The sequence below is a fragment of the Limulus polyphemus genome, unplaced genomic scaffold (genome assembly GCF_000517525.1).
Source record: "Limulus polyphemus unplaced genomic scaffold, Limulus_polyphemus-2.1.2 Scaffold0, whole genome shotgun sequence".
Classification (NCBI taxonomy): domain Eukaryota; kingdom Metazoa; phylum Arthropoda; class Merostomata; order Xiphosura; family Limulidae; genus Limulus; species Limulus polyphemus.
The window spans coordinates 5,082,535-5,095,666 of NW_013665610.1; positions in this window are offsets into that span (position 1 = coordinate 5,082,535).

The window sequence follows — 13,132 nt, forward strand, 5'->3', positions numbered from 1 at the left end:
GTTTTATTTAAGAAAGGACTTGTATCGGTAAAGTTTCTTCGGAAAGAATTTTTACGGAAAATTAACTAATGAACGGAGGCGTAACAATACAAAAAATCACATTAGTTAAATGCATGAGTTAAATGAAGCACAATAGAATAAAAATTTGACATTTAAAGAAAGAAAACGCTATGGAATAATAGTTTGAGTAATTCAATGAAAAAATGTGTTACTTTTATGACTGTTTTGCCTGCATGATAAGAAGTCAGCCTGAAATAGTTGAATTTGGTGGTTGCAGTGTACAAAAGAGAAAATAGGCAAAGTTGAATCATAGTGTTTCAATTTTGGACAAAGTTTGAAAAGTTAGGAGTATGTTCAAATGGAAAAACATATTATTATGCGTTACTGTAACAGTGTAAGACAAAAAAGAGGCAAAGTTTGACTTAGTTCAATACTCCTTCTTTTCTTGTTGCAAACACATAGATGTGAAATCACCAAAGTCAACTTGAGCTGTGACTTCAAGGGACAGAGGGGAATTGGTGGCTTTTGTAGTTTCTTACAGGTCAGATAACAGTATAGCTGGTAATCTGTTCTATATACAGCATGAGTCTTGTTTTAGCTGGCCTGTAGGAAACTGTTATATTTGGTTATAGGATGATAATATAGGAAAATTTCTGTTTATAAATAGGATATAAGTTTCACTAATCATCACCTTATTTTGAAACTTAAGCTCTTGACCTATTTCTGGAAGGATTATCTAGTACTGAAGTTACTGCTTTTATAAATTTTGATTTGGCACAGAACAGCAGTTAAAACATCATTCTTGCTTTGACCATCAATCTTTGCAGACATTTTAAGACTGTTTGTTTTAAACTTTCAATCATCATACCATGAGGTGAAGTTAAAACTAGCTCTGCTTACCATCAAGTTTGTTGATACTAATACTTATTTAATTTCCATGCCAATAGACACAAACTGTATCTTCCCTGTCACTGTTTTCCATATTATATTGCCAACACAGGATGAAGGTGAAAATGAGATGTTGGAGGAGGTTATCTGCCAATTGCTTCCTGAATTCCCAAGCCATATTGATATCAACCTTCAGTGGTTCAGGTATATCATCCTCTACTGTCATTCAATACTTGATGCTATTCATACTGTACTTTCAGACTATAAAGCAGCTGCAAAGGATAAAAAGATGTAAAAATATATCTCCTACCCATTGGAGAGGTGCCAGGAGCTAAGAAATGATTGAAAAAATATTTGTTTTCACTCCAATTAGATTAGAGACTAAAATAATCTAAAAAGCCTTTGCCAAGCTCTTGAGTGGGAATATGAGTCTGAAACAAATCATCTAAGACTCCTAGCCCAACAATGAATGTTATATCTGGAAATACTTCTGAAATCATGTCACATTATCCACCAAATGACATCTGGTGGCTACTGCAACCACTACAATATCATTAATGGGATGGGTAGAAACACGAGTTGGTGTTGAAACTTTCAAATAACATTCCAGAAAGCTATGACTCATAGGTGGTAATGCAATGAAGAAACCATTTTCAAGCCCAGGCAACACATTGGAAGACCACTATAGATTTCATGCTCCACAAGGACTGCAGGACTTAAGACAAACTTTAGAGGCTATGAACAGAGCATGAGGAAAAAGTGCAAGCTAGCCAAAATGATGAAGCTATCTGTAATATATTATCAGAAAGACATCAACTGACAACCACTTTGAATGACCATTCATCACCTTAAGTAGACCCATAAGGTCTCCTAAAGTAAATACATATTTATACTCAATTAATCTCTTCTTGCTTTGAGGCCCGGCATGGCCAGGTTGTTAGGGCGCTCGACTCGCAATCTAAGGGTTACGGGTTCGAATCCCCCATCACACCAAAAATGCTCGCCCTTTCAGCCGTGGGGGCACGTTATAATGTGACGGTCAATCCCACTATTCGTTGGTAAAAGAGTAGCTCAACAGTTGGCGATGGGTGATGATGACTAGCTGCCTTCCCTCTAGTCTTACACTGCTAAATTAGGGACGGCTAGCGCAGATAGCCATCGTGTAGCTTTGCGCGAAATTCAAAAACAAACAAACTTCTTGCTTTGGTTACTTCATTTTTATTTCAAATTATTTTGTAAATCTGTATTTTTAAGCTTGAGTTTTTGGTGTAAATACAGTTTTTAGTGACTCTTATGGAGCATTTTGTAATTTATCTATTGTACAGGAAGGGTTTTAGTTTTTTATGTACAGATTATATACCCTTAATATTTTTTGTAAACATTTTATTCAATAATTTGTAGTATTTTTCTATTTGTCTTGTATTACCAGTGCTTATTAACTCTTATCTTTAACATTTAGGCTTGAGTTTGATTTAATTGATTCATTTTAGCTGTTTACATTGAATTTTACTCAAACTGCAAGATTAGCACATCAGTATTTATCTATTTTTTTGTTTCCTTTATTGTGTTTTTCCTATCATTTTCAACCTTTCTCATTTTGTATTCTCATAATTTGGTATTATGTTTCTTTCATATAGGTATTTAATAAAGCGTTTTATTTTTTGGTATTTGAAGGTGTGGTTCTCTGTATGTGTACATATATATATATGTATCACCTGTATTGTATTTCCTCTATCTTGTCTCTCATTCAAAGGTTTATTTAATTTTTTATTGATTTACATTTTCACATATATATAAAACAGAGGTTCTATCATATGTTACATATTTAGTTAGTAGCACGTGGGTTAACACATTTGTTTTACCTGCAAATTTGCTGTATGCAGAGATTGTTTTATGCATCCTATGCCACTCTGTCACATTAGCATCCATTAATGAAGACTGTGATTTTCTTGAAATTTCACAGAATCACGTGATAAAAATTAAATCAGTATACATATAGGGGTTGTAATATGCAAATAGTACATATCTCCCTTTTTTATGTACACATCTCATGTGTAAAATCTTTTCAAATTTCTCCAAGTTCTGATTTGGACATACTAAATATGGTCCTGGTTATGTGCTAAATTAAGCCTGAAGTGCTACTTTCTGTTGTAGGATCTCATCACGAAAGCTATCTACTGTTTCACGAAATAGTTGTATTGTATTCTACTTTACCTTGTGGTACAGAGGACTGCTCTATGAGTGCCAGATGGAGCATACACTCTTTTGGATTATTTGTAACCAATTTTCTAATTATTATTTTTGTTACAGTTTATGTGTCATTAAATGCAGTTTTCCTTTTTTTTTTTTACTTACAAAGTGATTTGTATATTTTTTCTCTAACTTTATTACCTAGTGTTAATAGTGTTTATTTTTGCTTCAATTTCAATACCGTGTCTTGTCCTTTTACTTACTAAGTCCTTGATTTTCTAATTATTGCAGAGATCAGGTATCTGTGTGCTAGATTTAACCTGAAAATTACCACTCTGGAAAGAAAACCAACATATGGACTGCTGGTTAGTTTTATAGAGATAAACTAAATAAAGCAATGATCACTGAACCTTTTTCTGTGATTTTTTTTGTTAAAGGTTGAATGTTTTAGCTTTAGTGATGTATAAAACACTAGTGCATGCATACTCAAGGAAGAATAATATTTTGAAGATGCTGATGTTAAATTTAGGACTATGCAATATCTATAAGACCACCAACAAGTGGTTTTTGACTTTTTTCTGCATTGTTTCTGACCTCAGCCATGAGTTGATACCTTGATACTTTACTATTATCTAGTTCAGAAATTATGAAAATGGGTGACAACAACTTCCTTGGAAAAAGAAGAAACATTTGAAGTGAAACTGAAGTATTTTCTCATTTCAGAAATTTAAATAAAATTCATGAGCATGATTAAAATTATTTGCTATTTTTTTCTTTGAACACGAACTTCGTTACAGTTGAAAACATGATGTGAGATGGTGGAGACGTTTCTTTTTTGCTTCTGTTAGAACAGTAAAAAATGTTTCATTATGAATCAACTGAGAGAAGCAACAAATTGGAAACTAATGAAAAATCAAAACTCACAGAAAATAATAACTAAAATTTCATGGACTATCATAACATTTCTGCTGCAATATTTTAATTGTTAACCTTCAGCACAGTTCTATTATGATTTTGTTGATGAGTTCTGTAATGATTACTAACTGCAAGTCTTAAAAGTTCTTTGAAATTACTCAGGAATTAAGTTGTCAGAGTTTAAGCGATTTTTAAAAAAATTACAACTAAGAGTGGAGTAGAGTTTTCTACATGTTACCAAGTAGTTTCTTGTGATGGAAATGTTTTTATTTGCAAGTCTTATATTTTAATCACCAGTTGTGTTTTCTCCATTCTCTCTCTCTCCCAGTCATTTTCTTATATCTCAGTTCAAGCAGAATGTGGTAAGTAGCAAGGCCATCCAGTGGGTAGTGTGAGAAGTGTGTTTGCACAGAGCACCAATTTGAAGAGAGGCACTGACTGCCAAATTGACTAACATAGCAAAATAATAGGTTGGGAGGCACCAAATGTATATTTCACACAGGGCATCAACAAACATTGGGACAGCATTGGTAAGTAGTTAAAAATAAATGGCATTTACTTTGTCTTTTGGATTAAAACACAACATAATGTATAACTATGGAAGAATTCAAAATTCTTGAGTTGTGAATAGTATACAAAACACAAATTTCTATTTTTCATTTTAATGACAAAATTGCACCCTTTCTGCTAGTTGAATGCAGTACTTTACATGTAAGATCTGTAGTGTTGTCCCTTGGAAAAATTTAGCGCCACTTTACAGTATTATGGTACCACTATTGTTGAGTTTTTGCTAAAGAATCATTCCCTTCCACTAAGGGTTGCTGCTTGTTGGTTTCGTAGAATGCATTTCCCCAAAAAAGTGATGATAGAACGCCAGATACTAAGGGTTCAGGACAGTATCAGGTGATTGTTGGACACCAGTTCTACCTTCATGTCACTCTTAGCCAACAAGACAGTATTTATTGAATTCCTGTGCAAACACATATGTGAACATGTACCAAGTGCACATGAACTTGTGGATCATCCAGAGTGCAAGATCTATCTTGCAGGTGGGTATAGCAATGGGGAAATCACCATTTGTGTGTCTACACAAGACAAAGAACCTACCCTAGAACTGTTCTCATCACAAGAGGAATGAGACACAAGAATGATACACCATGCTGTGCAACCAGGCATGTAGTTTAAAGTACAAAATATCAGGGAAGCAGTGACATTAAAATCATCAGACACAAATGTGCTTGTGTTAGCCATACACTACTTTTCCAAATTGCAATACACCAACAAACTGTGACAGCAATAGCTGACCTTAGGAGGCATGTTCCTGTGCATGACATTTGCCTTCAAGTAAGTGATGATGTATCAATGTTACTTCCCACCATTCATGCCTTAATGGGCTTGTAATACAGTATCTACATCATAAAAAGGTGTGGAAGTCCAAGGCAGTATAGACTTTGAAAAGTTAAAATTCCATACATACACTTGATATCCTAGCCACCGTAGATACTGCAAATGTTGTAAAAGCATCAATACAAATGATTGTGTCCTTTTATGATCTAAACAGAAACTACAAATGTAGGCACACAGAGATCAGAAATAAGCTGTGGATGCAATTGATAGAAAACACTACAACAAAATATACCTCCATAAGAACCCAGCTTTGGTCAACATGTGAAGTATGCACATTATCAAATCAAAATTTGGATGTCTGCACACAAAGCCAAACCAAACATTCAATTAACAGAGGGTAATGGATGATATAAGAATGCTTATGAATGAAAGCCCACGTTCTTTTGAAAGTCAAAAAACATCTGAAATATTTGAAGATTTTGTTTCATGCCATGGCTATTAGTTATGTGCAAATAACTGTACCTGTGCTGAAAGTGAACTTACACTAGATAGTGGACATTGAGTGGGACCAGGATGAACAATCTTAGTATCAATGTTAAAACCATCGCTGTTCAACTAACAGTGAACTTTCAAGAGTTTGTAATGTATGTGTACTTCTTTTTTATATTATGTATCTTTAAGCAAAACACATTTAAACTTCTAAATTATTAAAGTTAGGAAAAAATAATTTTATTTATATTACTATAACTATAGAACACACAATAGAAACTAATAGATGAAAGTAATGCTACAAGTTGTTCATTATTACTAAATAACTTGTTTCTGTACATGATACCTTCAATAAGATACACATAAGATAATAATTACATCTTACATGTTTAACAATGTTTCTTCAAGACTGAGATGCTACTTTTGTTTAACAAATCAAACCAAATAAGTTGGCTTGAGTTTTGAATGTTACATATTATATGCTCAATCTACTGTTCAAATTGATTTACATTTAGAATTTTTATAAAATGACGTCCATTTAAAGTCTAGCATAGTATAAAGAGTTATTCTAAGTAATAAATGAGAGTTTTCCAACAGAATATACAAAAGCCTCAAAACATGTGTTTACCAACAAGTGAGGACATCAGGGCAAAACATGAGGCAGGAATGCTTGAATTTAGAACAGGTCCAACACTTTTGTATGGTGTCATGTAATTCAACTCCAAAATTAAGTCTTTTTTTTTCAGATTTGGTATTTGCCTATTAGCTATTAGCTTTACTGAAATATTTTCATATGCTAGGAAGTCATTAATTTGTCACACAATATCAAAACCCAAATTCAAACATTAATATTCAAGTTTTATTTCTGAAAACATCATACCAAAATAGGCATTCCATCCCTTACCCAGATTCCTCTAAGGAACTGTTTGAATTGGCTTAAATAAACTTATGAGGTTACAAGATACTGAATTTATACCTGTAAAATCATCTATTTTAAACATAAACAGAATAAATTTATATGCTACAATACTTTTTATTAAATGACATATTTTATCTGCATTAACTTATTTTATGTCAACTGTTTTAAGGGCAAATAACCTTAGTTAAAGGGAAAACAAGACACTTTTACTAAAGTTATTGAACAGATATAAGCTGCCATTTCTTAAACACCAAGATTTCTGTAAAACATCCCACAGAATTACACAAAATTATTAAACTATCTTAAATTTCTTTATAAAAATGAACATGTAATCAACTAGTTTACTAATTAACACTTTTTTATTCTGAAAATGTGCCACTGTTTCACACGAAATAAATCTCAAGTAGATAATGGTTCGTTATTTATGAAATCTTAAAACTCTTTTCTAAAACATTTAACTTTTTTTACCTTTATATAAATATGAAATATGTAGAACAAAAAATGGAGACACAACTTGGAATCCTTGCAACACTCACAACATAATTATGTATCAAGAAAACTGTGATAATTTTCTTGTTTATCGAAAAAGAAAATTCGTTAATATATTACATTAATATGAAATTCAGCAATCCTGAAGCAAAACTCTTATTGAAAACCAGCTCTTCGATAATGTGAGTATTGGAAGCAGTTGTAATGTTAACTCCTTAAACCTGAGCGAATGTTGCCAGTGTCTGGCCAAAAATCCCGATATATCCATCAGACAGTGATGGAGTCCGATGACATTTATCTCTCTTTGTCTGAAAACTAATCCAAACCATGTTATTATCCAGAAAATTGAAATTCTATAAGGTATGATGATAATTATTAGGAAATCATGAAAATAATTCCTGCAGAACATGCAAAAAATTTTGGGTTTAAAGAGTTAATGTTCAAGGAATACCACTATAATTACATATACTTGTTAGAGTTACATATTTTTTTTATTTAAAACAATTTTCAGTTCAATATAACAAACCAGAGGAAAATCAATAATTTCAATTCAGAGTTTGCAGTACACTTTAGTGATTAGCAATTCTTATGTATAGAAGTGGAAGTTTATTTGTTGTTAAGTGCCAAACTACACAATGGGCTATTTGTGCTGTGCCCACTATAAGTATAAAAACCAAAGTTTTAGCATTATAAGCCCTCAAACTTACCACTGAGCAATCAGGGTGTAAGAACTGGAAAACTGATGGTTCACAATTTTTTTTCCACCTTAATAATTACAAAGAATTATGTGTACTAAATATCTACATGGAAGTCTTTCTGAAGGAACTTATTAACTACAGAACTGCTTTTTTTGTTATTTCTTCATCTTATCTTACAATATTTTTTGATGACTCAAATCTTGTGAAAAACTTACCATTATGTTAGAACCCAGTGGTATTTTAATTATTATACTTCAGTTCAAATATTGAAAGATACAATTACACACTTTTCACACAATAGTTTTTCTGGCTAATTAATATTCAATTAAACCACTAATGTGTCTTATAGCGCAAAGGTAATCTATTCAAAATTTCTTAAATTATTTCAACTGTAATCTGGAGAGAGAAAGATGAAAAAAAATTATATAGCCTACATTTAACTTATAAAAGAAAGAAAAACAAACCAAATTGGAACTTCACTCAGAAAATTGCCATGATCAACTACACTCATGAAGTTTTCATTAACTCCAAAAAAATAAACTTTTGGTTAATTTCAATGGAATACATAAAACTGTGGAGAGAAAGAGTTGATGATATTCAAGAATGGTACAACAGCCTGGGACAGTGAACACAATTTTGTTTTTTACAATCAATAATTTTATGAATTCTCTGTGTTAGAAAATATGAACCATTTTTTTTTGTTTACTTAAGGCACACCACATGAATAAGTTTTATTTCTTATATAAATTTTTTTCATGCTCATTTACACATACAACAATGAATACTTTATTACAACAGTAACATAAAACCTGATGAAATGATAAAAATACACTTCTGTTGTTTTTTTAATATTTTATCACATTCTACATTTAATCTTTTATCACTATTGATTTTTAAAGTCCAGTATGATACATACACAAAATCAAAGCTGTCTATAACAGCCTTAAGGAATTGCTATTCTTACCTGGCTGAACAGGTAGTTTTAACACGTGTAGACTGAGTGCAAATCAGTATCATACTAAGTATCAAAGTGCAGACATAATAACTTACTTACTCAATAATAAAATAATTTGTTGTACACTAAACTGTCATCAGGTCCCAAATTTCTCAGATGGAGGATGATATTAGATGCAAGATTTAACGTGACCAACAAATAATTTGAAGCACAATTTATATAAAGATTTTTCTGGCCAATTAAAACTTTATTTTGACTATTTATAAAAACTAGATGTACTTCCATAGGGTCCCTAAATGTGTTCTGTTTCAAGAGTAAATAAAACTGAAATTAAGTGTAACAAATACTTTTATTTCTTGCTTATGAAGTTCATATGTCATGCTGTGTATGTTGTAGCCTACAGTGTGCATATTTCTTCTCACGATTCATGGCATGCACAGATTTTACTGACATAATGACAGTACAAATTGTGATATTAAGCATCCCTCATGTGATGTCATTTTAGTGTTTACTGACTGACTGACAGACAATACACTAATGAATAGTGGAGTAATTGGTTAAAACAGGTGGCCTTTGGCTCCCTGTTTAGTGAAGATTAAACTTGATGAAAACTGTCAAAACAGTGGCTATTATAAACTGTGGCCAATATAGTAGACTAGATTTTACAAATTAAGGGAAAAAAGAAATATATCATTTCACAAGCTATTGTACTAGATAAAAAAACTGAAAATTTCTGATCTTGTTAAAAATTTAGCATTTAAAATATATTCCTCTAAAATTTTAATAAACTCTGATCAAACACTGTATGAAATATGAGTATAACACCACCAAAATGACAGTATTACTAATACTTTATATGCTCTGGGATTATTAAGAATGGTAGAATTATTTAAGATTTTAATGATAGTTTAAGAAATATATATATTCACCTAATAGCATAAAAACCTTTGACTTTAAGGACTCAATAGATAGTGGGAAGGATGCCACGATTCATACAACCCAAGTTATCTAACATGTAAATGTGATATGCTGGAAGTTTTACTGTAATTCAACTATTTATAAATCATATACATTTTGCAATATTTATAATGTTTTAGAAGTAACACAGGTATGGATGTACAATATCAAAGTAATCATAAAGTGCAATTCTGAGTACATTTAATTCATATACAAATTTCTCACTATATATATATATTATTTTTATCATACTAATAAGGTCCAGGTAAATAAACATACTGCATTGGGTAATAAATACATGCATTTCTGAGCAATAACAATAGTTTTGCTCTAATATGGAAAAGTAGAAAACTCCTTTTGGAAAAGTAAACACACATAAAATGAACTGCCAATACTCTGCCATTAATCAGTTTGTGAATTACATACATTTTCTTATCACATATCCAAATTCATATAACACAATATAAAGTATTAAAGAAAACAAACATATAAAGCATTAACTGTCTGTCAATAAACAAAAATCACACAAAATCTTGCTTCTTTCTATGTTTTTGAATAAAATCTAAAAAAAAACATTTCCCCCACTCTATATTTAACATTTATTGAAATAACTGTCTTATGAAAACATTTTCTGAGCATGTAAAAACAATGCAATTCCATATTACTTAACAGTAAAATAATCACTTAACTTTCAGGCTTTTCAAGTACGTAAAACAATGCAATGTTATGGAGTCAAAATTAGAAACTTCTTTGAAATATTCAGACACATACATATGAATGAACAATCTCATGTCACACTGATTATTCTTCAAGGTACAACTAACTACTAACATTTATTAAAGATATTTCAAGAAACAATCTATATATTATGTGTTGCAAGTTGACAATATAAAATGTAGTAGTTAAGACTATTAAATACTGATGTACCATGGTGTTGCACTTAATTAATTGATGTTTGGAACAGCATCATTATTGCATCAAAAATTAAGTTGAAATCTCACTGTTGGAGTTTTCCACATAAAAAGAGCAATTATTAACATTCACTAGGTATATACTGTAATATATTAAAAATATAGAAACTGTTTATAATTTTCTTTTTATACAACAACATGCTCTAATGGTGCATTTTGTAGAATTATACAATGAGATACATTTGAAAAATAACACTATAAAACTAAGGTCATTCATATTAAGATTTAGCTTGTACACTGTTACAATTCAAGTGTGTCTATTGAACAGAGCTGAAAACATAAATAGCTGCCAATTTCCCTGGGTTTTATGAAAATGACTGTTATTGTATGCAGCTCTTGCTTGTTGATCTTGTGATGAAAACTCAAATACAGACATATCACTTTTGTGCTTTGACTAACTTGCTCTGAGCAGTGCAACACTTGATACAATTCAAAATCTGTGAAGTACTGTGCTGAGTATGCTAATTTGTACCCACTCAATAACCATTAGTCAAGATAAAAATTTTAAACTACCATGATTAAGTCTAGGTGCCATTGAGCTCACTTAACATCAACTGATCGTGAGCATAAAAATATTTTACATTTAGGCCTAACAGTTAGACTACCTGTGTATATACAATACTGTATAAATTAATTTCAGTTAACAGATTCATTGAAGTTTTTTGTTCAACAGACATTAAAAAAATTACAGACCTATTATTTTTACAGTAAAGCTACCTCTGTAAAATAACACTGCTTATGGTTAGATAAAAAAATTTCACTGTTTGCAAATATGGCTTAAAAAGTTAAGTATGCATAATACCTTATGGAATATCTTCAAGAACAAACAGATATTTAAATGTTTAAGGATATGGTAATCTACATAAAAATAATGTCTGAGCTACATTGCCTAAATGTTGTCTTTTTTTTTTATGTACAGACATTCTAAAGCTACAAGTACAATAGACTGTTATTGCTCTGCTATATTATAAACTAAATCAGATGCATATAAAACTATCTTTGAGCTTTATTTGTGGCTTAAAAACCAGTGTTAGTTTTAAATCTTCTTCACAATAAGTTAAAATTTATTACGCTTTATGCTTTTAATGGCACACTTTTCTTTTCTCTTCAATTTTACCTTCATTTGAAGAAGTAAGAATTTACATTGAGATATTTAAGTTTTAACAAGACACTATTTTTCAGTATATCATTCATTTGTACTTTAAATAGTGTAGATGTGCCTTTTAAATAATGAACTTTTGTACTTAACAGCATAATATATTAATAAATGAGAAGCATACTTGAAGTCACTACAAGAATACACAATAAGATATTTGTCAAAGAGATTACCATTACAATGTTGAATGGGTGAGCAAAATCAGTTCTCCTTGAAACACTGGATATCAAATGGTGTATACTAAAACTACAACAACAATAACTCATTTTATGTATATTAGTATAAAAGCTACTTTCTACCATAACACTGACATAACTTCTTTTTAAATACATTAGCATTTTGAGTGCAAATTTTAATGAATAGGCATACTAAGACAAAAAAAGAAAATGATCACAGTTTTATGTGTGTATGTAATACATTCAGGATATTAGACACTACTGTGTATACATATATACACAACATGTGTCAAATTTTACTGGATACTAGGCAGAAGAGAGAGGGTCACAAAAGACACAAAATGTTTCATTCCTGCATCATCTTAATGATTTTTATAATTCTTTAAAATGTGCATAAAAATATCTCTCTCATCCATTACCAAAAATACTGTAATAGTTCTGACTTGAAAATTATGTACTGAACTTCAATCACATTTAGTGTATAAATTAAAGATCAGAGAGAACAATTCTCAGTATACTTTCTGTCACATTAATGATACCAGTATATGCTACAGTAAGAGCAATGTAAAAAATTGTTACTTTTGATAATTTATAAGCCAACAGCTAAATCAAACTAAATATTGTATTCACACATATGGAAAACATTTTTACAGTTAATCTAGATTAACATAGTATTTATGGCTTCAAAAGAGACAATTGGTAAATTGTACGTAAATCTGTGCTTCAATCAGAAATGTATGTTATTTCCTGTAAATCTTTATATGTAAAGCATACTGAAAAGCTGAATGCCAGTGTCCTGTAATTTGCTTGATCTACAAGTATTATATTCAGTTCAAACATTTTCCAATAGAAGGCACTAGAACTTCAATCACCTTCTTAAGAATTTCATACAAAAGTATCTGTATATATATACATATGTGTGTGTGTGTGTGTGTGTGTATATATATATATATATATATATGTATGTATGTGTATATATAAC